Source organism: Vombatus ursinus, unplaced genomic scaffold (assembly GCF_900497805.2).
Source record: "Vombatus ursinus unplaced genomic scaffold, bare-nosed wombat genome assembly UNPS02009205.1, whole genome shotgun sequence".
Lineage (NCBI taxonomy): Eukaryota > Metazoa > Chordata > Mammalia > Diprotodontia > Vombatidae > Vombatus > Vombatus ursinus.
Window position 1 is genome coordinate 26944463 of NW_020948983.1, and position 23317 is coordinate 26967779.

At 38.0% G+C, this 23317-nt stretch overlaps 1 protein-coding gene and 1 non-coding gene across 2 annotated transcripts in view; one reads left to right on the forward strand and one right to left on the reverse strand.

Annotated features, from left to right (window-relative positions):
* MTHFS (methenyltetrahydrofolate synthetase) overlaps positions 1 to 23317 on the forward strand; it is a 100267-nt gene that overhangs the window by 73568 nt on the left and 3382 nt on the right. The gene's annotated exons all lie outside the window — the stretch shown is intronic.
* On the reverse strand, positions 12418 to 12541 carry LOC114035862. Its single transcript, XR_003568278.1, has one exon. It is a non-coding gene; the product is annotated as a U6atac minor spliceosomal RNA (small nuclear RNA).

Here is a 23317-nt window from a genome sequence, read left to right on the forward strand (position 1 = left end):
GTATGTTGCTAAGGTTGTAGGTTTGATTATGAACTTTGGTTGAGTCCACAACCACGGAGTATAGCCTGAAGCCTGGCAGGACATTTATTGAATGTGATAGTGAGCCTCCACCAATGTCTTACTCTGATCCCTCATTGTGGCATGGAGGTGATGTGGAAGGTTATTTATGCCAGTAGAACTCAAACTCTGGCAAGTCTCACCCAGTTGGAAAGACTTCAAGTCAGGGACTGGTGACAGAATTTATTGGTCATCCAAAAAACAACATAGCTAAGTTGGTGAGCATTGTCACTAGATTAGCTACCAATGAATTTTTCAGCCATAAAACCATCTACAAAAGCTAGAGAAAGAGAGCCTACAATTTATGTTTGTGAAAGGAGTACCCACAGCACCCAAATGACATATCTTTGTTGTATTGGTGAATAATAATAGCCAGCATTTATTATAGCACTTTAAGATTTGGAAAGCACTTTATATATGTTAAATGATGTCTTATTTGGTCTTTTCAACAACCCTATGACATAGATGCTATTTTCATCTCCATTTTACAGGTAAGGAAACAGACTCAGAAGTTAAGTGACTTACCTGCTAGTCACACAGTTGGTAAGTGTATCGGCTAGGATTTGACTCAGGTCTTTCCACAGTATCACCTAGCTGCCTCTAAGAAATGTTATCAGTTACATGGGCAAGAGGCTGGGGAAGGATTAATATATTTCCATCACCATTACTGGAATGAACATTTAGAAATGCACACTTTGCTGATGGCAGGCCAGGAACATTAACTTTGTAAATGAAGCAAAATGAATTTAACACTTGATCTATCTATGCATATTTTAGGGGAAGAGCATTGAACTTGGAATCAAGAAGATATGGATTCAGATTTTATTTCCAGCCCTGACTAGCTCTGTGGCCAAGGGCAAGTCACTTACCCGCTACGAGCTTCATTGTCTTCATCTGTGAAAGTCGATGTACCAATGGTACATCCACCTCATGGGTTTGTTGGAAAGATCAAGTGAGATAGTATAGGTGGTGTACCTTGTAAACTTTAAGACACTGTTTATGTCAGCTGTTATTACTTGCATTACTTCAGGATTCTGAACCCACTTTTGTCATTAGAATCTCTGTCCACATAGATGCAAGTAACTTGTTTATTCACCCAAGACTATTAGAGTTTTGAAAGACCTTCTGGATTACCCCAAACTCATTGTTTTATAGTCGAGGAAGCTGAGGCCCAGGCGAGGGAGTGAAATCATTTGAGCCCTATAGCTTTTAAGTACCGGAACCAAGGTCTTTGGTCTTCAAGCCCAATGTCCTTTCCATTACACCATATTGCCTCTAGGAAGACGATGTACCCACTGTAAGTGTCACATGGAGTTTGCATTGTTTTCCAGGAGTGATAATGATTGTGGCTATTGCAGTTGAATCAGTTGGTAGATAGGTTAAACAAGGGTTAATAGAATTTCCTGGCAGATAGAAACTGTGGGAAGGGCTGAACATCTGAATCACCATTGGAGAGAAGCAAAATGGTGGAGGAGCTCTAGAGAGTCAGAGAGTTAAATTGCATGTCATGGAAGCCAACAAGCAGAAGGAAGGCATGGAAGTAGAAGTAGATGTATGACCTTTTAATTTTTTTGTTCACATGATCTGAGAGGTTATGAGCTACATACATGGAGAACAAACTGGAACTAGATTTTTACCTGAATTGAATGGCAGTTCTGTGATTTTCAGTGTGGCCTCTGGCTGAAGTCATATCTCCTTTTATGGTGGTCTTCTGCATTCCAGATGGGTTTCTTTGTCTATGGAATTAATGGGTGGGACCTGTATATTGATGACAGAGAAGACTTTGGTTGATCTCCTCTTTTCATTTCTTTTGTAAGGTCAAGCTGAGACCTGTTAAAGACCTTAGCTTGAAAAGGCCAAGGTGCCCCACTGCATCTGGGCCATCTCCAGTTGTCCTGATTCATATCTGGCCACTGGACTCAGATGGAAGAGAAAGTGAGGCTAGTGATTTGCACAGCCCTCCAAATCCAATTCACTTGCATGTCATGGCATCACCTCCCTGATGTCATGGTCCTTTTCAGGAATGAAGGACAATTTAAAACTCAAAAGTTTATGGAAGTGATTGTTGGTAAATCAAAATAAATTAATAATAATAAAAAAAGAATGAAGGACAAACAGCAAGGTGAATATGTATTTGTTCCAGTAGTTTCATGCAAGCATCCATAGACAACATGGGTTTTTGCTGTATTCTAGACTTCACTTTAGCTGGTTGGAAGAGGAAATGACTTTCCACTAAAATGAACACTGGTTAATGCCATGGGAGCAACTTTTCTATCATCCTTATGTATTGATTTATTACAAGTTCAGTACGTCAGTAAACGAACTGTTTCATGAAAAGAGAATATTAGAGTTTTTCAGAGCCATTGGACCAGCATTTATTTTGAAATAGGTTTGTATACATAGTATACATTGTACACATATGTATATATATAAAATGCATACATTGTGTACATTTTATGCTGTTGTTTGTGGTCACAGATTAAGGGTCCTGCAGAAAATGAAGGTGATGGAGGGAATGTTGAGGAGGGGGAAAAAAACAACAGACAACAGACGAGGCTTTGGAAATCTTAAATTAGAACTTGTGAGTATTGTGACCTAAAACAGTGGTTTTTGTATGTTCTAGCAAGATTCTCCAAATCATTATAGGCTGATCCAAAATGTAAGTCCCACAAACATATGCATTTAAAAAGTATATTTCTGATTACAAATTTGAATCTACATTAAAAATGAATATTTAGATGTATAATCCAAATCATAGTTTTAAATGAAAGGCATTGTATTAATAATGTTTCCCCATTTGCCAAATGGAAGTTGGCATGGTAGGTGGTCAGTCTCTTACATCATTGTAGTAGAATTATAGAATGCTGGAGCTGGCTGGAACTTTAGAGATTTTCTAGTTCAGTTCTCTCATTTTATAGATGAGAAAACAAGCTAAAATTGGGGAGCAGATTTTCCCAAGCAGGTTTGTAGCAGGGCCAGGCCTAGAACCTGGGGCTCAGACTTCCATCTGAAGGTTTTTTTTCTAAGTAATAGACAAGAAAAGTTGATAGCTAGTAGCCCAGTAGATTGATTATAGGTCAGATGACAAAAGTTCATGACTTTTCCCTCATGCCAACTTCCCCCCCTCCTTGTAAAGTTAATTTTAATTTGCTTTTGTGTTTTATGCCATAATTATTTCTTCATTAATCAAATCTTGTTGTAGTGATAAAATAATATTTCATTATTATGCCACAATTCATTCAGTCATTCTTCAATCAGTAGACACCCATTTCATTTCCAATTACTTTCCTTTCTGTCATTGCCTTCTTTGAAATACATGCCCTGTAGTTTTCATGCCAACTTTTGGTGTCACTTTAGGAATGAATGGAGTCTCCTCTGTTTTCTTTGTCCCCAGCGTGGTATAATAGAGAGTGCACTGGATTTAAACTCAAAAGATCTGGGTTTTAATCTTGAGTGTGGTACTTACTATCTTTGTAATTTGGGCAAGACATTCATCTCTTTGGGCCTAAATATTTCCTCATCTCTAATAAGTGTTGAATCAGATGATATCTGAATTCTCTTCCCAGTCTAAAAGTAAGTATCCTATGATGCTTACAACTCTTCCTATCTAAAATCTAAAGCCATGTAAACCCAGGGGGCAGAAAGAGTCATGCTGATACACAAAGGAGTTCATTAGCTTAGGGAACTCCCTCTACCAACAAGATCACAACCCCCCTAAGAATTAATAGATAAATCCTAAGGACTTATCTAAGGTACATGGAAATTAAATGACTTGCTTAAATTTATACAGCTAGTAAGTGTCAGAGGTGAGATTGGAACTCAGGTTTTCCATATGCAAAGTCTAGAACTCTATCCACTAAATCGTATTATAATAATGTCTAATGATTTTAAATTATAAAGAACCTTCATTGTAAGGGATAATATATAACATATGATTACCTTACTATATACACAGATAATATACTATATATATCCAGCACCCTGAAAGGTATTTATTCTAGTATGATGATGAGAAGTATCTGGTTAAGGAACAAATACATTTCACTCTTATCATTACTTTTCTCCCCCCTTTACACCTATGAATAATTCTTTATTATTATTATGTAATTATTTTATTTTCTTTTTAATTTTTTATTAATTTGAACTTAAAGATAAAAAAGAAAATATTCCCATGTACACAGCACAACATAAGAAGAGGATTCAATAAAAAATCATGAATTTCCATGTCACGTTGTTTGCTTTTTTCTCTAAAAATGATGTAATAAATACTACACGTTATTTGCAAAGCTGCCCTGCTTTTCTGTGCTTCCTTCCAAGTTTTCTTTTGTTTTCTGCTGCTGACTTTTTTCTTCTTCCCTCCCCACCCTGCCTACACATATATGTTTACATATATTTAAGCATACTACACATACTTCTATTTAACAGTATTTCTCTGGATATGGATAGCATGTTCCTTGATAGGTCCTTTGTAGTTGATTTGAGTATTTATAATATTCAAAATGACTTAGTCTTTCCAAGTTGTTCTTAGAATAGTTTTGCTGTTCCTCTGTACAACATTCTCTCGGTTCTGCTCATTTCACTCTTTGATTATTTCATGCAAGTCTTTCCATGTTTCTCTGAAATCAACCAACCCGTCATTTCCTATAGCACAGTAGTATTCCATTGCTATGAGTAATTCTTAAAAACCACAGAATTTTAGTTCTGAAAGGGACCTTGGAGAGATTGTCTAATCCCAACCTCTTCTTTTCTTCTTTTATTTTTATATGATAGTCATTTCCAGATATAGTGCTGTGCCCTCCCTCTTGTGGCTGCCCTTCTTCCCCCACTAAGCACCGAATCTACCCTCCCTTGTAACAAAGAAAAACAATTAAGCAAAACCAACTTACACAGTGACTGTATCTGTCAGTCTGTGCAACCCCTCCTGGCCCACCTCTCTGGAGAGCGGCGAGAGGTATGTTGCATCATTTGTTCTCCCAATCTCCTTATTTTCCAAATTTCAAGACTTTAGTAAATAGAAACACTGCACAAGCAGTGTTGGTTTGGAAACATTTCAGACATGATACTTCATTATTTAGCCCAGCTTGATATAACTAAAACACTTACATTAACTAAATACTAACTAAAATCCTACTTCTGTTTTCACAGTTTCTTTCAGTTTTTCCCCACTCAGGTTGGATGGCTACCTCTTAACCTTGCCAGGCTTCACATTGAACCCTTTCCCATAAAAACAAAAAACAAAAAGCAAATTGACCTCTCCGTAGTCAACTGAACTCCTATCGGGTAGCTCTTCTGTATTCTACCCAGCTCCTTTTGAGGGCTCTCTTTTCCGTTGACCCTTTCTGTAGGAAGAAGTACTTACACAGTGGCAAAGGTAAACTAAAAAACTTAGAAGTGAAGTGTTAGATGAATCTGGAATGAAAATGGAGAATACAGTTGTGACTAGGAAGGAAGGGGTGGTGAGGATAGAATATTAAATAAGAAATATGTAAATCTAGGGATTTAGGATTATCAGGTGTTGTGCATACATGAGGATTTTAAGAGACAGTGGAATATAGTAGAAAGAATATTTTATATTTTACTTTCTAAGAAAAGAAGCCATCTTTAAACATGAATAGAGTTCCTCTGTATAATATGCTACCTAAAATTGAAGAATATTGTGTGATTTTTAGAACCATAAAATGTTAAATCTAGAAAGGACTTTAAAGATCGTGACCCTACTATCTGGTACTGTGCCTTGCCCCATTTTCTCTCTTTGGTGCTTCCCCAAGTAGGGTCACCCGGAATCTATCTAGCTTAGTGACTGCTCATTTGACTTGGATGAGATGGGAATCACCAACCCTGTTCCTTCCAGGGAGATCTAGGACCACCTAGTCTTACCATCTGTCCTACCTTTATGCCCTGACATTTTCATCTGACTTACTGATGTAGCCTAAGTATGCTTGGAACTTGCTGTTGGTTCTGTCGCTATACCCTTAGAACTTTTAAGCCTTTTCATCCACTCTCAGTTTAACTTTCTTTTCTGTATTGTTTCCCCCAGTTAGAATGTGAGCTCCATGACAGGAAGGACTGTCTCAATTTTTCTGTTTGTATCTACAGGGCTATATGTACAATGCTTGGTATATAATGTTTAATAAATACTCCATTCATTCACCATGTATCCTAACCTGCTCATTTTATAGAGGCCCACAAAGTTGAACTAACTTGCTGCAGGTCACACATCCAAGGTTGTGGTAGATTTAGAATCAGAACCTAGGCTTCCTTACTCCAATCCAAAGAATGGATGTTATTTTCATAATATACTAATAGATGAAATAATCATAGGATTATAAATTTAGAGAAAAAAAAAAGATTGGAGGGTGGTGGTAGTAGTGGTTATCTAGCCAACATTCTCATTTTAAAGGTGAGAAACCTAAGGCCCAGAGAGGTTTGACTTGCTCTTTCCAAAGTTATAACATTACCAAAAAAAAAAAAAACCCAAAAACCAAAAAAACAAACAAACAAACCCCCCAAACCCCTAAAACCCAACCTGTTCTGAAAGGTGAAATCTATATAGTTGCAAATGAATTGTACTAGGCCACACTTTAACCTAGTTATTAGGTAAACAAATATTTATTATGTACTGACTGAAGTGATTTGTGACGTACTGGGGACAAGTAATATTTTGAGAGGGTTTCATTTTGTAACAGCAATGGTCATTCATGAGTGTTAATACTGAAACCAGAGTGACTTGGAACATCTGACCTTGACCAGTTGAAACCAGATTGAGCTGTTTTCCCAAACCTTAGTTAGTTCTTCCTCAGATGGGTGCTAGATTTTGTGCCAAACACATGTGTTTAGTTGATCTCATATTATGCTTTTAATTCTATGATTTTTTAAGAAATTACTTCAAGAAAATGTGAAAAAATTGTAACTTTTAGAGCATACTTAGGTAAATGTTAGAGATGTTGCAGAGGCTATTGGTTTGAGGAAGTCAAGCATTTCAAGAATTATTTAAGTCCATAATAAAGCAGGATAAATTCTACTTAAGCACAAAGGAAAATGAAAATCAGTATCAAAAACTGACAAAATAGTTCTGCAAAAAAGCCTAATTTAGCCTTAGAAAACAAGCAAGAACTTCAGAGAGATTTGGCAGTTGGAGGGCTTATTATTTATTCCTCTACTGTGTGGTATAAGCTTCTTGAAGTTGGAAGAACAGTGAGAAGACCAGTAAAAAAAACAAAACAAAACAAAAAAACACATCAAACCAACTGCAATCTATTGTTATAAAGAAAGAATCCTCATGGGCAAGACAATACAAAGACTGGAATACTAAAGACTGGAAAAGGGTAATTTTTACTTCAATGAAACTCACTTTTTCATTCAAGGCTCTATTAAAACCATTGTAAGGAGTTCAGGGGAACCTGTAAAACTTGAGCATCATTATTAGATTGTAAAACATGTACTCCTAAAAATGTTTTTGGTTTTTTTCCTTTTTGTAGGCATGGAAGTCTTATCTCTATTGAGGGAATAGTGAAGTCTGATAAATATACTTACATACTGAGAAGCAGACTTGTTTAAATGGAGGTAGAAATGGTGTCACAGGCTTGCACTACAATAATAATAGCAAGTAACATTTACATAGCACTTACTATGTGCCAGGCACTATGCCAAATGCCATGAAAGTTCAAAAAATTTATCCAAGAAATGGTGATAAACATACTTCAGTGGCCTGGGAATTCATATTATTTAAACCCTATTGAAATCAAAACTAGACCTAGAAAAATCAACTGTCAAAATTATGCTTAATATTCAGTGTGATAAAAGTATAGTTTAATTATGATGAATTAAAAAGTATGTGTCAAAATCTTGTGAGCACAGTCATAAATCATGTAAAACAAATGATTATAGCAAAATAACAGTGCATTATAAACTTTTTATGAAGACATAATAAATTATAAAGTGCATTTTGTGTCAGTACATTTAATTATTTTAATTTGTCCTAGTGAATTTGTGCATCATTGTTTGTGCACAGTGTTATGCTAGGTGCTGTTTTCCATTTCACTGATAGTTAACATTTTGAACTGGAACATGTTTAAGAAGTAGGTGCAGAATCTAGCAAAACGTTTGGATTTGAAATGAGAGGATCTCATTCTAATATTTGTTCTGTGCAACTTTGGGCTAATTCCTTTACCCTTTTGCGCCTTGGTTTCTTCATCTGTCAAATGGTAGGGGTAGGGCAGAGATGAGGTGGACTAAGTGATCTCCATGATACCTTTTACGGACCGAAGATCCATGATCCTAAGTCCTAAGTTTAAGGAGACCACAACATTGTCCTCTGTTTGTTTTATCATTTCTGTGATTTGGAAAAGGAATGTAAGTTTTCACAAACTAAACTGGCAGATTTCATGGATGACTCTTTCCTTGTGAGAATAGTCCATTCCTAGAGCCAGACAGCTGCCTGCTGAGTGAATTCTTCTGGGGGAAAATGGGACAAATGACAATGCAAAAATCTATGAGAATGCTTCAAATATAAATGCACTAAAATGCTTTGCTTTAGAAGGAAGCTATGATGTCCTGTTGTTTTTTGGCATAGCATTTCTTCAGCTAATCACAAAAACAGGTCCTTTATGTTGATGGTACAACAGTGTCAATTTCTAAAAAGCTGTTTGCTCAAGAGACCCCTTGGTGAAATGCCCTGTTTTGATGATGGTTTTTTTTTTTTTGGCTCAAAAATCTTATTTTTGCACTTACTTTTGCTTCTGAAGTAGCATTAGCAATATTTTTCTGTTGACTTTTTATGGCCCATGTTTCAAAGGAACTTTCTGTTCTGGAAGCCAGAAAATCTGGGTTTTAACTCTGTTTTTTCCACTTACTAGCATTGTGAAACTGTGATAAGTTGCTTCATTTTTCTGATCTTCAGTTTCTTCATCTACAAAAATAGGAAAAATGATACTTGTACTACCTACTTCATGGGATTGCTGTGTGGAAAGTGCTTTGCAGACCTTAAAGCAACATTGATTCCATTATACATCCTCTGATCCAACCAAGTCTGGCCTCATGTTCCCCCAAACATAACACAATCATTCTTTTTTTTTTTTTTTTTGGCAAGGCAGTTAGGGTTAAGTGACTTGCCCAGGGTCACACAGCTAGTAAGTATCAAGTGTCTGAGGCTAGATTTGAACTCAGGTCCCCCTGACTCCAGGGCCAGTGCTCTATCCACTGTGCCACTTAGCTGCCCCCCACAATCATTTTTACTTCCATGCTTTTGATTATGCTTACACAGACCAGTTAGAATATAAGCTTCTTGACGTCTAGAGCTGTCTTTGCTTTTGTATTTATATCCTCAGGTTAGCTCAGTGTTCGGCACATAATAAGAGCTTAATAAAATCCCCTTTTTCGTTTGTTCATTCATTCACTCATCCATCAATACATAACTAGATAAGACATCTTTACAGCTGGACACAGCTGGGTTCTTCATTTATACTACATATCTATAACTTATCTACGATATAGCTTGGGCGGGCCCTGAAAATCCTTACACTGTGGTAAAATGGTTATTGTACTAAAAGAGCTGTTCTATGTGTGAAGTAGCTGCTGTTTTACACCTGAAAAATACAGGGGCAAGAGATATAGCCCAATGAGGAAGCTCTCCCTGAGCTTGGGTGGAGGCAGTAGAAGGAACTTGTAGTAAAAATAGGTAGGTTGTGATGTAGGATATAATGAATGTCAGCCAAGGTCAGGGAACAGTTAAGTTGGCAAATTTTTGAAGAGGAGGAAAGAGAAATAAGTCTGGAAAGGTAGGCTGGAGCCAGACTGTGAAGGGCTTAAAATACCAAGCTAAGGAGTTTGTATTTTATCTTAGAGGCAATAGAGAACAACTCAAGATTTTTGACACGAGGCATGACATTCTCAGAACTGTTAATAATTGAATAACAATAAACAACACAGCATGAACCAGGGTAACTATGTCTTCTCTGCATTATCACAGGTTATCTTTGTGAAGAAACCTGTACATGAATACAGAAAACACTCATTACTAGCCAGGGGGCAAGAGCTAATGATTACACTTCTAGAATTGAGTACCAGAAGGTTATTTAAGGCAATAGTGAGGGTCACTCAGCAGCTCCTGATTGTTGAAACTGATCCCTGTGGTTGTGCAAGGCAAAACATTGGAAGGCATTGCTCTTGTGATTAGAAATGGTGATTTGGGCCCAGTCCTGAAACTCAGCCTTGCAACTAGAAGCAAGTAATCTATTCCCTCCCCCTCTTTCTCTTTTGCCTGCCCAACCCCACTTGTCCCTTTGTGAGCTAAGTGAGTTCCCTGTGCTCTTGGTCTGCAGTCTGGTTCCAGACTGCTTTCCTAGCTCCATTTCACATTAACATTCTTCATGCACTCTATATTTCATTCAAACTGAACTGACAGCTCTTTCTAAGTCTTGTTCTGCATTCGATTCCAAACTGCTCCCGGCCACCAGAATCCATAGAAAAAGAACAAAAAACTGCATTGATGATGCCATGTGACTATAAATCATCGAACCCCATCATCTCTGAAGACTCAGCTTTGCAGGTGTTCCAAAGGCACTTGTGGGGTATAAGTAGACTTCAGTATATTACTAATGATGACATGCATAACACATATCACAGAAGACATCATTACAAATGTGAGTGACTAGAAAAGGATTTGGCTTAGTCATGTCACAAGAATGAGTGAGATAACAAGTCAACAATCTGAATGGGGCATTGGCAAACTGAGTGAGATAGTATGCGTGAAGTGTTTTGCAAATCTTAAAGTGTTGTACAACTGATAGCAGTTATCAACTATTACTAACTATTTAAAAACCTAGAGGAAGGCTTCTGGCATTTGGGTCCATCCTATGTGGAGGATTCATGGAAGGACTTGGAAAGGCTTGCACGAGATATGAAAGCATCAATAAATCATAATCTGTGTGGCTGGAGAGAGTGCTCATAGTGATGGGATCATGGATTACTGAAGTATCAGACTCTGTGGGGCAGTGGGTGGCACAGGGGATAGAGAGCTAGAACAGGAGTCAGGAAGACCCTGGCTCAGACACTCACTGATGCCGTAGCTCTGGACAGCCTTGCCTGATAAAAGTTTACCAGCAAAGATCCCAAATGGTTTCAGATGATAAATAATAAAAATAATACTAATGATAATAATAGCTAACATTTCTATGTTGCTTATTATGTTCCCTATGAAGTTATGTCATTTGATGGCAGTATGTTTTTTTTTTTTTTAAATGTATATGTTCTCACAGTGGCTCATAGATACAGCATGGGACTTGGGGTTAGGAAGACCTGAATTCTAATCCTGCCTTAAACACTTACTAGCTAGTTTAATTATTTAAACTCTGTACCTCAATTTCTTCATCTGTAAAATGGGGATAATAGCACCTACCTCACAGGGTTCTTGTGAGGAACATATGAGATAATGTAAATCACTGTGCAAACCTAAAAGTGCCACAAAAATGGTAGCTATTATTATTGTTGTTATTGTTGCTTATAATAAAATTTATATTCTTGCCTTTTCATGCCCAGAAATAGAAGAAACTACTGACTTACTTTATTAACTCTGAACACCGGCCAGTGTCAACAAGTTACCTGCTCTTCTAATAGAATTCTTTGCTCTGTTGAGGACAAAGTACATTCAATTGATTTATTTTTTAATCCCCCTGCCCCCCAAAAAAGTGCTTTTGTTTATAGCTAAAGTTGCCATTTCAAAGCAGGAAATAAAGCAAAGATATTGTCCAAGAAGACTTTTTTCCCCCCATTTCTTCCCAAAATGGACAGGAGAAGAAGAATATAGATAAGACAAAGTCCAGCAATAAAGACATTGAACACTAACATACTTTACTTTGGTGAATACCTGTTTATAGTTTTCTCACATTGTAGGCAGAAAGGAGATTGCTGTTGGCCCCATGCTCCCTTAAAAACATCATTCACAGAGAGAATCACATTTCTCTGTGACTGTTCCTAGGACTCTGCTTTAATTCCTCCCCCACACCCTCATCTGTTAGTGCTTTTTCATTCAAAGTTACCTCGTGTCTGTATTTTATGCATCTTGTGTATATCTGTATAAACATGCATATCATGTCTCCTCTTACTCACCCTCTGCGGCCCCCCCCCCCCCCCAGTAAGTTCTTTAAGGCAGGACCTGTTTTGTTTTTCTCCAGGGTGAGGAAATTCTTTCCACCAATGCCAGGCCCCACAATTCTCTACAACTTAGTCTTAGAGAGTTGCCTGGAGTTGAGCAATTAAGTGACATGTGACAGAGTCACAGTCAGTAGGAATTAGAAGGACTTGAAATTAGATTTTATTGGCTTTGAGTTTGGCTCTGTATCCATTATGCTTTGCCAGCTTTCCAAAAACATGTTTAGATGTCTCAGAGTAGGTGGCAGTGTTACAATTATATGTGTTATAAAGACTCTATGACCCCTTTCATCCTTATTAAGAGAAATAGCTGGTCTTCCCTCCTTTCATACAGTACTTAACTGTGCTTGGTATATGGTAAGTGCTTACTAAATGCTAGAAATTCCTCTTTCAGGGCTGCACTAATGGATAATGTGGTTGAAGCAAGTAGGAAGCACTATAATGGCCAACTGGAAGTCCCCTTCTAAGAATTACCTGGGAGTTATAATTTAGGAATTGATGACATGGCAATAACGGGGATAATCAGAAGAGACAAATCCCAGTCCACTGTATGGGATCCATAACATATGTGGGAACTGGAATGATGTTGCTAGACAGGATGAGATACTAAGGAGACTGAACCACTAATAAGGGGAGAAGGGTATGATAAGGCATGGAGCAGGCTGGGTGGAGAAAATCAAGGTTAACTAATCCAGATTAGAGTAGCTAGGGTAGCCACCACTGTATCGAGATGTGGTAGTTTATGCAACAGATGTGACCAGCTGTGAGTTCTACATTTTACGGGTACGTTGACCAACATTCTCTTGTGGTGTGTGGGTTTGCATTTGTGCACATTGTTAACAGGACAATTAATCTTCTCAATCTGTGGTCCCTTCCTCATGAAACATAATGTTCCCTTACCTTGCCTACAACCTCCACCTTGAAAAAAACACCGTTCTTGTACATCTTTCTGAGAAAATGGTGCTCTGTTACTGTACTAAGGAGATTAAAAATATGCATATGTTTATTTATATATGCATATGTGTATTTACCTCTGTATTTATCTACTTATACTTTCCTGCATGTCTCAGTGAACATTTCTAAAACATTTTCTATACTTTGAGCTGAAACATTTCTTTGTAAAATTAAATCATCTGGACCCATGATTTTATCAGTGTAGAAAGCTCCTGGTAAAGAAACATTCTCTACCAGTGCTGATCAGCCACTGCGTCCCAGGCACATTGAGAAGTTAAGTGACTTTCTCAGGGTATACTGCCTACATATGTCACAGGTGGGACTCTATATCAAGTCTTCCTTCTATCTGATACATCATAGAATAGTTAAGTAAAGTAAGAAAACGACCTATAGATTAATTACTGCATATTTGTTCTATGGTCAAAGACTATAGAAATGAACTTAAAAAAAAAAAGTCAGGACCAAAATCAATGTAGTCTCAAAAGTGAGGAATGGCATATTCCAAACAGGATACTCTTGAAATTTTAGGATAAAAGTTATTTTTTTAATTGCTACTGACCATTATTTTTACTTTTATAAGGAAAGTCTTTAAACGTAAGATAGAAACATTTGATATGCTCCATTGATTGAACAGGGTAGTACCTTGGGAAAATCTACTGAAAAACCCTGTTGGCAGCCTGCTGACCAAGCGTTAGTATGGCTATGAAATGGAACAAGTTAATTTCCAATTATATTCCACTTGCTTACTGTGGTACCAATAGGTACAGATTGAAACCAGAATTAGACCCAAGTGGATATTTGAGAACATTATGACTTGATTGGTGGAAAAGCACCTTGAAAATCAGATAGGTCTCTTCTGATCTCCCTGGAACGGGGAAGTACCCCACTAGACTGACCAGAGGCCTTTCTGTTGAATACATTGGATGTAGCAGAAGAAATAGAAAATATGTTTACTCTTACCACCTGCTTACCCTCAAACCCCACTCCCCCAAGTTACAAGAGAAGAGCTAGAAAAACCAGGAAATACCTCCCCATGCTTCCCCAGTAGGAAAGGGAAAATAAATCAACCCCTATAGAAATACAGCCAAATTGATAGCTTCTAACAGTTTGAGTTTGTAACATTTTAGCCTTATAATTCACTACCTTTATTCTTCTTTTTCCCCTTGTGGTAACATCAAAAGACTAGAAAAATCAATCATGTTTAGCCTTGAAAAGGGTCTGTGTACTAATATGGTAGGCCAGAAGTTGTTGGGAGTAGTGAAGGTAACATAAAACTGAGGACTAGATTTTTTTCCCTCCTGAGGTTGGAAGCTTTCACACACCTGGTATTTCCTTTCTGATCATTCCTTCTCTCCTTTTCTCTCCTTCCTCTGACAAAAATGAAAAGGAATTGGGAAACCAACTGAATAGTAACACATTTATGAACCATCTTGAAACCCTATTTTTCATTCTAATTTCCTGTCCTTTCTTCAAATTTGAATTTTACCAGAGTAGTCTCCCTTGTTGGAAATAGGTTGGTCACTCTCCCTCCCTACTCCCTTTAGATGTTAGTCAGTGATAATCTTCTGATAAAGTCCTGATGAAGTGGCCATATTGACTGAGCTCATTGGGTGACCGGATACCTTTCTGAAATTTTTTCACTTTCAGAGAACAACAAGGAGACAAAGCAATGGTAATATGAACAGTGACCGTCTTTAGACTTGGCAGCCCTTTTCTCTTACTTTTAATCCCTTCCTTGGTCTAGGCAGACTGAGACATGAATCAAACAGCTTTCTACTGCACTGAAGAAATTAGGTTTTCCATTCTACCTACTCAGTTCTTCCGATTGCAGCATTGAAATCCTTCAGTGGATAGAAAATAGGAAAATAAGCACCAACTCTTACTGTGGTCATAATAATAAGCGCTTACCCAAAAGAGCTAGCAGAAGGAAGTTCGAAAGAGGAGATAGACAAGCAAGGCAGTATCAGTCCTACCGTGTTAAATTTAGTGTGTGCTTGAGACAAACAAACAAAAAAAGGAGATGAACTTTTCCAAATAGCTGTGATTTTGAATCATTTTCACAGAAGAGTTAATCAAGATGCAGCTTAAGTATCTCCTTTTCACTAAGTCTTTCCTGATTTTCCCAATGGCTAGTGCTTCTCCTCTTCAGCCACCTTATATGTAACTACATTATATTTATTTATATTTATTCTCTTCACATTTGTTCTGCATATGCTTATATATGTTGTTATTATCTCTCCTATTAGAACATAAGCACCTTATGAGTATGGATTGTTTCATTTATTATTTCTGTACCTCCAGTGCTGAGTTCTGAGTAGGCACTTAATAAATCCTTTTTGGTTGATCTGATTTGTCTTCTTACTTCAAGATGCCTTCTCTCTCTTTCACCACAATTATCTTGGGATGATTCTAATGTGAAAGAATCACCATCTAAGTATAGAAACTGAATTTAAATTACAATCATAGTAATAACAGCTCGTAGCCACATGGCACTTTACGAAGCTCTTTTCTAACAGCCCCCAGTGAGAGGGCCTCATTTTGCAGCTGGAGAAACAGGGACTTAGAAGTTCAAGGACATACCCATAATCCTACAGCAGGTAAATGGCAAACCAGAGCTTGAGTTCGAGCCGCTGCACTCCAAGTCTTGGTTTCTTTCAAGTACACTATTGTGCTGACCCAGATATAGTTCTGTTAAGGAACCCAGATTCCATGTGCATGTTTTAGATATCCAGAATTGCAGATCATGGCTCATGGCTGAACCTTTTGCAAAACAACGTGATTTCTTTCAGGGAAATCAGCATTGTTATCAGTTACAGAGCAGTACAGTTCCGTTAAAAAAATTACTTTTCACCCTGATCGTTATTTTATTTTTTTTAGTTTTGAGCCTTGTCTTTCCCTCTGCTGGGCCTTGTCTCTGTCTACTCCCCCCAGCCCTGCAAAAGTCCAGGCACCCCACCCCCACCTCCACCCCCACCCCATTTCTCTGAAACTAGTTTCAGCAAAAGATTATGCTGTTGGCATATCAGACTATTTTCACTGAAAACCAAACAAGTCTATACACATGCTATGTTCCCTTGTGCTTTCTAGGTCTAACTAGTCAGTGCTTGGCCCATTAATTGTTCTCAATATGAAACACTTTATAATTTCATAAAAACTTTCTAAATAAGTAAAAAAAGTATCTACTCACATAAATTATTATTCATTCATTCATTTATTTTTGCCTGACCCAGTCTCCTCTGTGGAGCTTTCATAGGGCAATAAAGTAAATTAAACCTTCCTTCTTTTATGTTCACTTGGCAAAGCTTATCATCCTGGGTGAGTAAGCTATTTCCAAGGTTATAAGTAGTGATATTTCAATATTTGATAACTATTGTACTTGAAACTTGTGAAGGTATATAGATAAAAAAAAAACATCCATTTATCCAGTAGTATGGTACCTTCAACCATTCAGAACTGCCACAAACCCAAAGTAACCCAAACTGCAGGAAGTGATGAAAATAGTTGAGAAGAAGCAAAGATACAAAGATTACAAATGATGTGATTTAATTGATTGGTTCATTAAACAGAAGGAAAGGGGCACAACTCATTGACCGGCAATAGCTATTAAAGCTAACCCTCACAGATGCCACAACTGAGCTGTGTGTAGGGAATAGGAAAAAGAGAGACAAAGGGATGAGAAAGAAAAGAAGAAGAAAAGAAATAAGAATGGGGAAGACAGTCTTCTTTGCTGGCCTTCCTTCCAGGTCATATCCAGTATCTTAGGTTAGTGCCTCAGGTCTCTGTCATCAGCCCTTGTTTCTCTTCCCTCTGCACTCTCACTTGTTGATTTCATTGGCTCCCATGAGTTCAATTGTTTCTATGCAGATGGTTCTCAGATCTTAGATCTAGCCCTAATCTTTCTCCTGATCAACAGTTATACATCACCAACTGCCTTTTGGACATCTCAGCTTAGATATCCTATAGGCTACTCAAACTCAGCATACCCCAAACAACTGATTTTCTTTTCCCTAAACACTTTCTTCTTTCCAACCTCCGTGTTACTTTACTAAGTCAATAAATAATCAGTAGACATTTATTAAGCACCTACTCTGTGCCTGACACTGTGCTTAGTGCTACTTAGAGCGCTGGGCCTAGAGCTAGGAAGACCTGGCACTGAACGTTCTTCACAGCCTAGTCTTTCTGTATTTCCAGTCTGTTTACCCCTACTCCCTCCTCCGTGCTCTCTGTTACAGTGACCAGCTTGCTGTTGCTCAGGTACCTCCCTCCATCTCCTGTTTCTGTGCCTTTGGAAGAGTTGGCTCTCATTCCTTGAACATTCTTCCTCTTCACTTCCATGTCTTTTTTTTTTAATTAATTAATTTATTTTTAGTTTTCAACATTCACTTCCACAAGATTTTGAGTTCCAAATTTTCACCGCATCTCATCCCTCCCCCCACCCCAAGACGGGGTGCGTTCTAAATACCCAATCTGACCTTGCTTCTGTCACTCCCCCCCCCTTCTCTTATCCCATTCCCCTTCTGTTTTCCTGTAGGACAGGATAGATTTCTATATTGCATTGCCTGTATCTTATTTCCCCTTTTGCATGTAAAAACAGTTTTTAACATTTTTAAAAAAACTTTGGGTTCCAAATTCTCTCCCTTTCTTCCTCCCCACCCACCCTCATTGAGAAGGTGAGCAACTTGGCATAGGTTATATGTGTGTAGTCATGCAAAACATTTCCATAATAGTCATGCTGTGAAAAACTAACTATGTTTCCCTTCATCCTCTCCCACCCCCCGTTTATTCTGTTCTCTCCTTTGACCCTGTCACTCCTCAAAAGTGTTTGCTTCTGATTATCCCCTCTCCCAATCTGCCCTCCCTTCTATCATCTCCTCTTATCTCCTTCCCCCTACTTTCCTGTAGAGTAAGATAGATTTGCCTACCCAACTGAGTGTGTATGTTATTGCCTCCTTAAGCCAAATCCTATGAGAGTAAGATTCACTCATTCCCTCTCACCTTCCTCCACTTCCCCTCCACTGTAAAAGCTTTTTCTTGTCTGTTTATGTGAGATAATTTACTCCATTCTACCTTTCCCTTTCTCCTTCTCCCAGTACATTACTCTCTCACCCCTTAATTTTCTTTTTTAGATATCATCCCTTCATATTCAACTCACCCTGTGTCCTATCTATCTATTCTCCTCCTACTACCCTAATAATGAGAAAGGTCTCATGAGTTACAAAAATCATCTCTCCATGTAGGAAGATAAACAGTTCAACTTTAATAAGTCCTTTATGATTTTTCTTTCCTATTTACCTTTTCATGCTTCTCTTGAGTCTTGTATTTGAAAGTCAGTTTTTCTGTTTAGCACTGACTTCTGAAGAAGGCATTAAATTCCTCTACATCATTGAATGTAATTTTTTGCCCCTCATTGATTACACTCAGTTTTGCTGGGTAGATGATTCTTGGTTTTAATCCTAGTTCCTTTGACCTCTGGAATATCATATTCTGAGCCCTCTGATCCCTTAATGTAGAAGCTGCTAAATCTTGTGTTATCCTGATTGTGTGTCTACAATGCTTGAATTGTTCTTTCTGGCTGCTTGCAATATTTTCTCCTTGACCTGGGAACTCTGGAATTCAGCTATTATTCCTGGGAGTTTTCCTTTTGGGATCTCTTTCAGGAGGTGATCGGGGGATTCTTTCAATTTCTATTTTACCCTTTGGTTCTAGAATATCAGGGCAGTTTTCCTTAATATTTTTTTTTTTCTTTTCTTTTTTGGTGAGGCAGTTGGGGCTAAGTGACTTGCCTAGGGTCACACAGCTGGTAAGTGTCATGTTTCTGAGGCCGGATTTGAACTTAGGTCCTCCTGAGTCCAAGGCCTGAGCTTTATCCACTGCGCCATCTAGCTGCCCCTAATAATTTCTTGAAAGATGATATCTAGGCTCTTTTTTTGATCATGGCTTTCAGGTAGTCCATTGATTTTTAAGTTATCTCTCCTGGATCTATTTTCCAGGTCAGTTGTTTTCCTAATGAGATAGTTTACATTTTCTTCTATTTTTTCATTATTTTGGTTGTGTTTTATAATTTCTTAATTTCTCACAGCGTCATTAGCTTCTATTTGCTCCATTTTAACTTTTTTTTTTTTAATGTGAGGCAATCAGGGTTAAGTGACTTGCCCAGAATCACACAGCTAGTATGTGCTGTGGTGTTTGTGTATGAGGCCAATTTGAACTCAGATCTTCCTGACTCCAGAGCCAATGCTCTATCCACTGTGCCACCTAGCTGCCTCTCCATTTTAAATTTTAAGGAATTATTTTCCTCAGTGAGCTTTTGGACCTCCTTTTCCATTTGGCCAATTCTGCTTTTTAAGGCATTCTTCTCCTCATTGGCTTTTTGGACCTCGTTTGCCATTTGGGTTAGTCTGTTTTTTAAGGTGTTATTTTCTTCAGTATTTTTTTTTGGGGGGGGTCTCTTTTAGCAAGCTGTTGACTTGTTTTTCATGATTTTCTTGCATCACTCTCATTTTTCTCCCCAATTTTTCCTCTACTTCTCTTACTTGCTTTTTTTAATCCTTTTTGAGCTCTTTCATGGCTTGGGACCAATTCATATTTTGCTTGGAGGCTTTGGATATAGGAACTTTGACTTTGTTGTCTTCTGGTTGTATGTTTTGATCTTCTTTGTCACCAAAGTAAGATTCTATAATCTTGAGGGGTTTTTTTGTTTGTTTGTTTTGTTTTATACTGATTTTTCATGTTCCCAGCCAATTATTTGACTTTTAAACTCTTTGTTAAGGTAGGGTTCTGCTTCCAGTGTGGAGGGTGTACTGTCCCAAGCTTCAGGGATTTTGTGCAGCTATTTTCAGAGATACTTCTAGGGACCTGTAAATTTTCAATTCTTCCAAGGTGGTATGATCAAAGGCGAGGTGTCTACTCTTCCTGGCCTGTGCTCTGGTCTATGAGTGACCACAAGTACTCTTTTCTGCCTTTGAACTGTGAGGAAGATTTCCTCTCCACCTCCACCACAAGCTCCACCACATCAATGCTCCTCCTCTCCCCAGGACCACCACCCAGGACTGTGACCTAGATCCAAGCAGGTGTGGAAATCTGTCTTACCCTACAGGAAAATAGGGGGGGAAGGGGACAAGAGAGTAGGGGAATGATAGAGAGGAGGGCAGATTGGGAAAGGGAGTAATCAGAAGCAAATACTTCTGAGGAGGGACAGGGTCAAAAGAAAGAATAGAATAAATGGGGGGGCAGGATAGGATTAAAGGAAATAGAGTTAGTTTTTCACAGCTTGTCTACTATGAAAGTGTTTTGCATAACTACACATGTATAACCTATGTTGAGTTGCTTGCCTTTTCAGTGAAGGTGGGTGGGGAGGGAGGAAGGGAGAAAATTTGGAACCCAAAGTTTTAAAAACACATGTTTAAAAAAAATGTTTTCACATGCTACTGACAAATAAGAAATACAGGAAATGGGGTACAGAAATTCATCCTGCCCTACAGGAAAATTGAAGGGGAAGGGGATAAGAGAAGGGGGGGAGAGATAGAAGGGAAGGCAGACTAGGGGAAGGGGTATTTAGAATGCATGCCATCTTGGAGTGGGGGGAGGGGTGAGATGGGGTGAAAATTTGGAACTCAAAATCTTGTGGAAGTAAATGTTGAAAACAAATTAAAAAAAACAAACACAAATAGAAAAAAAAATTTTTAAAAAGGAAAAAAAAGAAATGCCTGTTGAATGACTCACTGATGAATGTATTATATAGTTTATAAGATAAGATAATTATCTTCTTCCTGGTACAGGTCTGGGGGAATGATTGAAGGGCTTTATTGGAATGGAGTTCTGTGGAAATGTTTATAGAAATGGAATGCTTTGGTGTGGTGTAGAATCCTTTGGCTAAAAGAGATGTTTTGTCTATAGGGAGCCCTCTTCTTAGAAGAAATACTTTGAATCCCATACCTTGGCTGGCCTCATTATCTTCAAGAAAGTCTAAAATTACAGTTGGGTGGTGGTTGTAATGAATGGAAAAAACCTTTTATCCTTATTGGTAATATATGTAAGGAGCAATATTTTTAAATGAGAGTTATTATTAGTGGTTGTGATAGTGGTAGTAATAGCACCTGCTCTCCCTAGAGAAGGCTTCATGGGCAGTAGAATGGGCCAATAACAGGCTAAGTTATCAAAGAGCAGCAGGTTTTAGTGGAAAGAACACTGTATCTAGAATCAGAGGACCTGAGTTCTAATTATATCATTGTCTAAATTTATGATCCAGGTTCATATTTTGCCTTTGACACTTACTGCCTTTTTGACCTCGGGCAAATCACTTAACTTTCTTGGGTCTCATTTTCCTTATCTGCAAAATGTAGAATATATGGGTGTGGAGTTGTAGATAGCTTCTCAGGCACATTTTGACTTTAGGACTATAATCCTATGATTAAAATTTAGAGTAAATGAATAGGACATAATGATAATATCCAGAGGAAACAAGTTGAATCTGTTTAAGATACCAAAATTATATTTGAGGAAGGGAAGCTAATACTAGGTATTTGCCAGGCAAGTTGACAGCTATAAATACTTTGAAAACTCAGAGGATCATAGCTTAGGCAAATGTCCTTTAAAAGCTGTTGTGATAAATATATATAGTATTTAATCAGGAAGGTGTTTGTAATTCTAAAAAAAAAAAAAGATCAAGGCTCACACTTGGCCAAGTCAGGTTATTCTTCTTCCTTCCCATCTCCCTCCCCACCCCAATTAATAAGTTTTCATTTTCTCTCCGTCCCTATTCTCCACTAGAAAAAGAAAACAACCTTTTAACAAATATGCATAGTTGAGCCATATTGATCATGTCTAAAAATGTGTGTCTTGGGGCAGCTAGATGGCGCAGTGGATACAGCACCGGCCCTGAAGTCAGGAGGACGTGAGTTCAAATGCGGCCTCAGACCAAACACTTGACCTTTGGCAAGTCACTTAACCCCAATTGCCTAAAAACAAAAAAACAAAACAAAACAAAAAAAACCAAAAAAACAAAAATGTGTGTCTCATTCTGTGTATTTAGTCTATCGTTTCTCTGTGATGAGGTGGTGGGTAGCATTTATCATCATCAGTCCTCTGGAATCATAGTTAATTTTTGCATTGATTAGAATTCTTAAGTCATTCAAAATTGTTCATTTTTACAATGTTGTTGTTATAGTGTAAATTATTCTCCCTGTTCTGCTCACTTCATTTTGCATCAATTCATAGAAGTTTTCCTAAGTGTGTTTGAAATTGTCTCTTTCATAATTTTTACAGCACAGTAATATTACTTTTATATTCACAAACCACAATTTGTTTAGCCATTTTTGAATTGATAGGCACCTCCTTAGTTTCCAGTTCTTTGACATCACAGAGCTGCTGTATTTTTGTACATATAAGACCTCTTCCTCTTTCTTTGATCTCTTTGATTTCTCTCCTTTCTTATGGAATTCAGTAGCTGGCTTATATATATCTGTATTCAGTATTCATGTGCCTGACCCTCCGAGTTCACCAACCTTGACCTTCCATGCTCTACATCTACATTTCCCCTCAGTCATCCACAGGCTTAGTCACAATTTCTACCTACCCCTCTCCTCAAACTATGCCACCCCTGTGGTCTTCAATGTTTAAATTCCTCTCTTTGTTCACAATTGCTTGTCTTTGCATCTTTCTTTCTGCCTCTCTCCTAAGCCTATCCTTTGTCCTTCATTTTCCTCATCCCTCTCAGTTCTCCCAGCCTATCATCCTCTGTCCTGGTCTTGCTTCCCTTCCTTTTTTGACCTTTCCTATTTTGACCTGATACTTAATCAATTCATCTTTGCACTCTCCTCCACCCTTAAATCCCTTGACCTCTTGTTTTTGACCCATTCACACTCTACTAATCCTCAATGTTAAGTCACAATTGGCACCTTTGACTTTTTCTTTCCCTCCTCCCAAGCTGCTGAAGCAGTGTGGAAAAATTAATGCAACCGTTTTGTGTCCAATACAAATTTATGTCACCTATTCTCAAAAGGACTCATCACAATTGCATGGCAATCTTTTTATTTTTCCCTTGTTGACTCAATCACTGTCTTCCCCACCTCTCATTCCCAGTGACTCTTCCAAATCTTTTCCTCTCTCCTCAAGCTTCTCTGTCCTCCCACCCATGGCAGATGACTTTGCCTCCTACTTT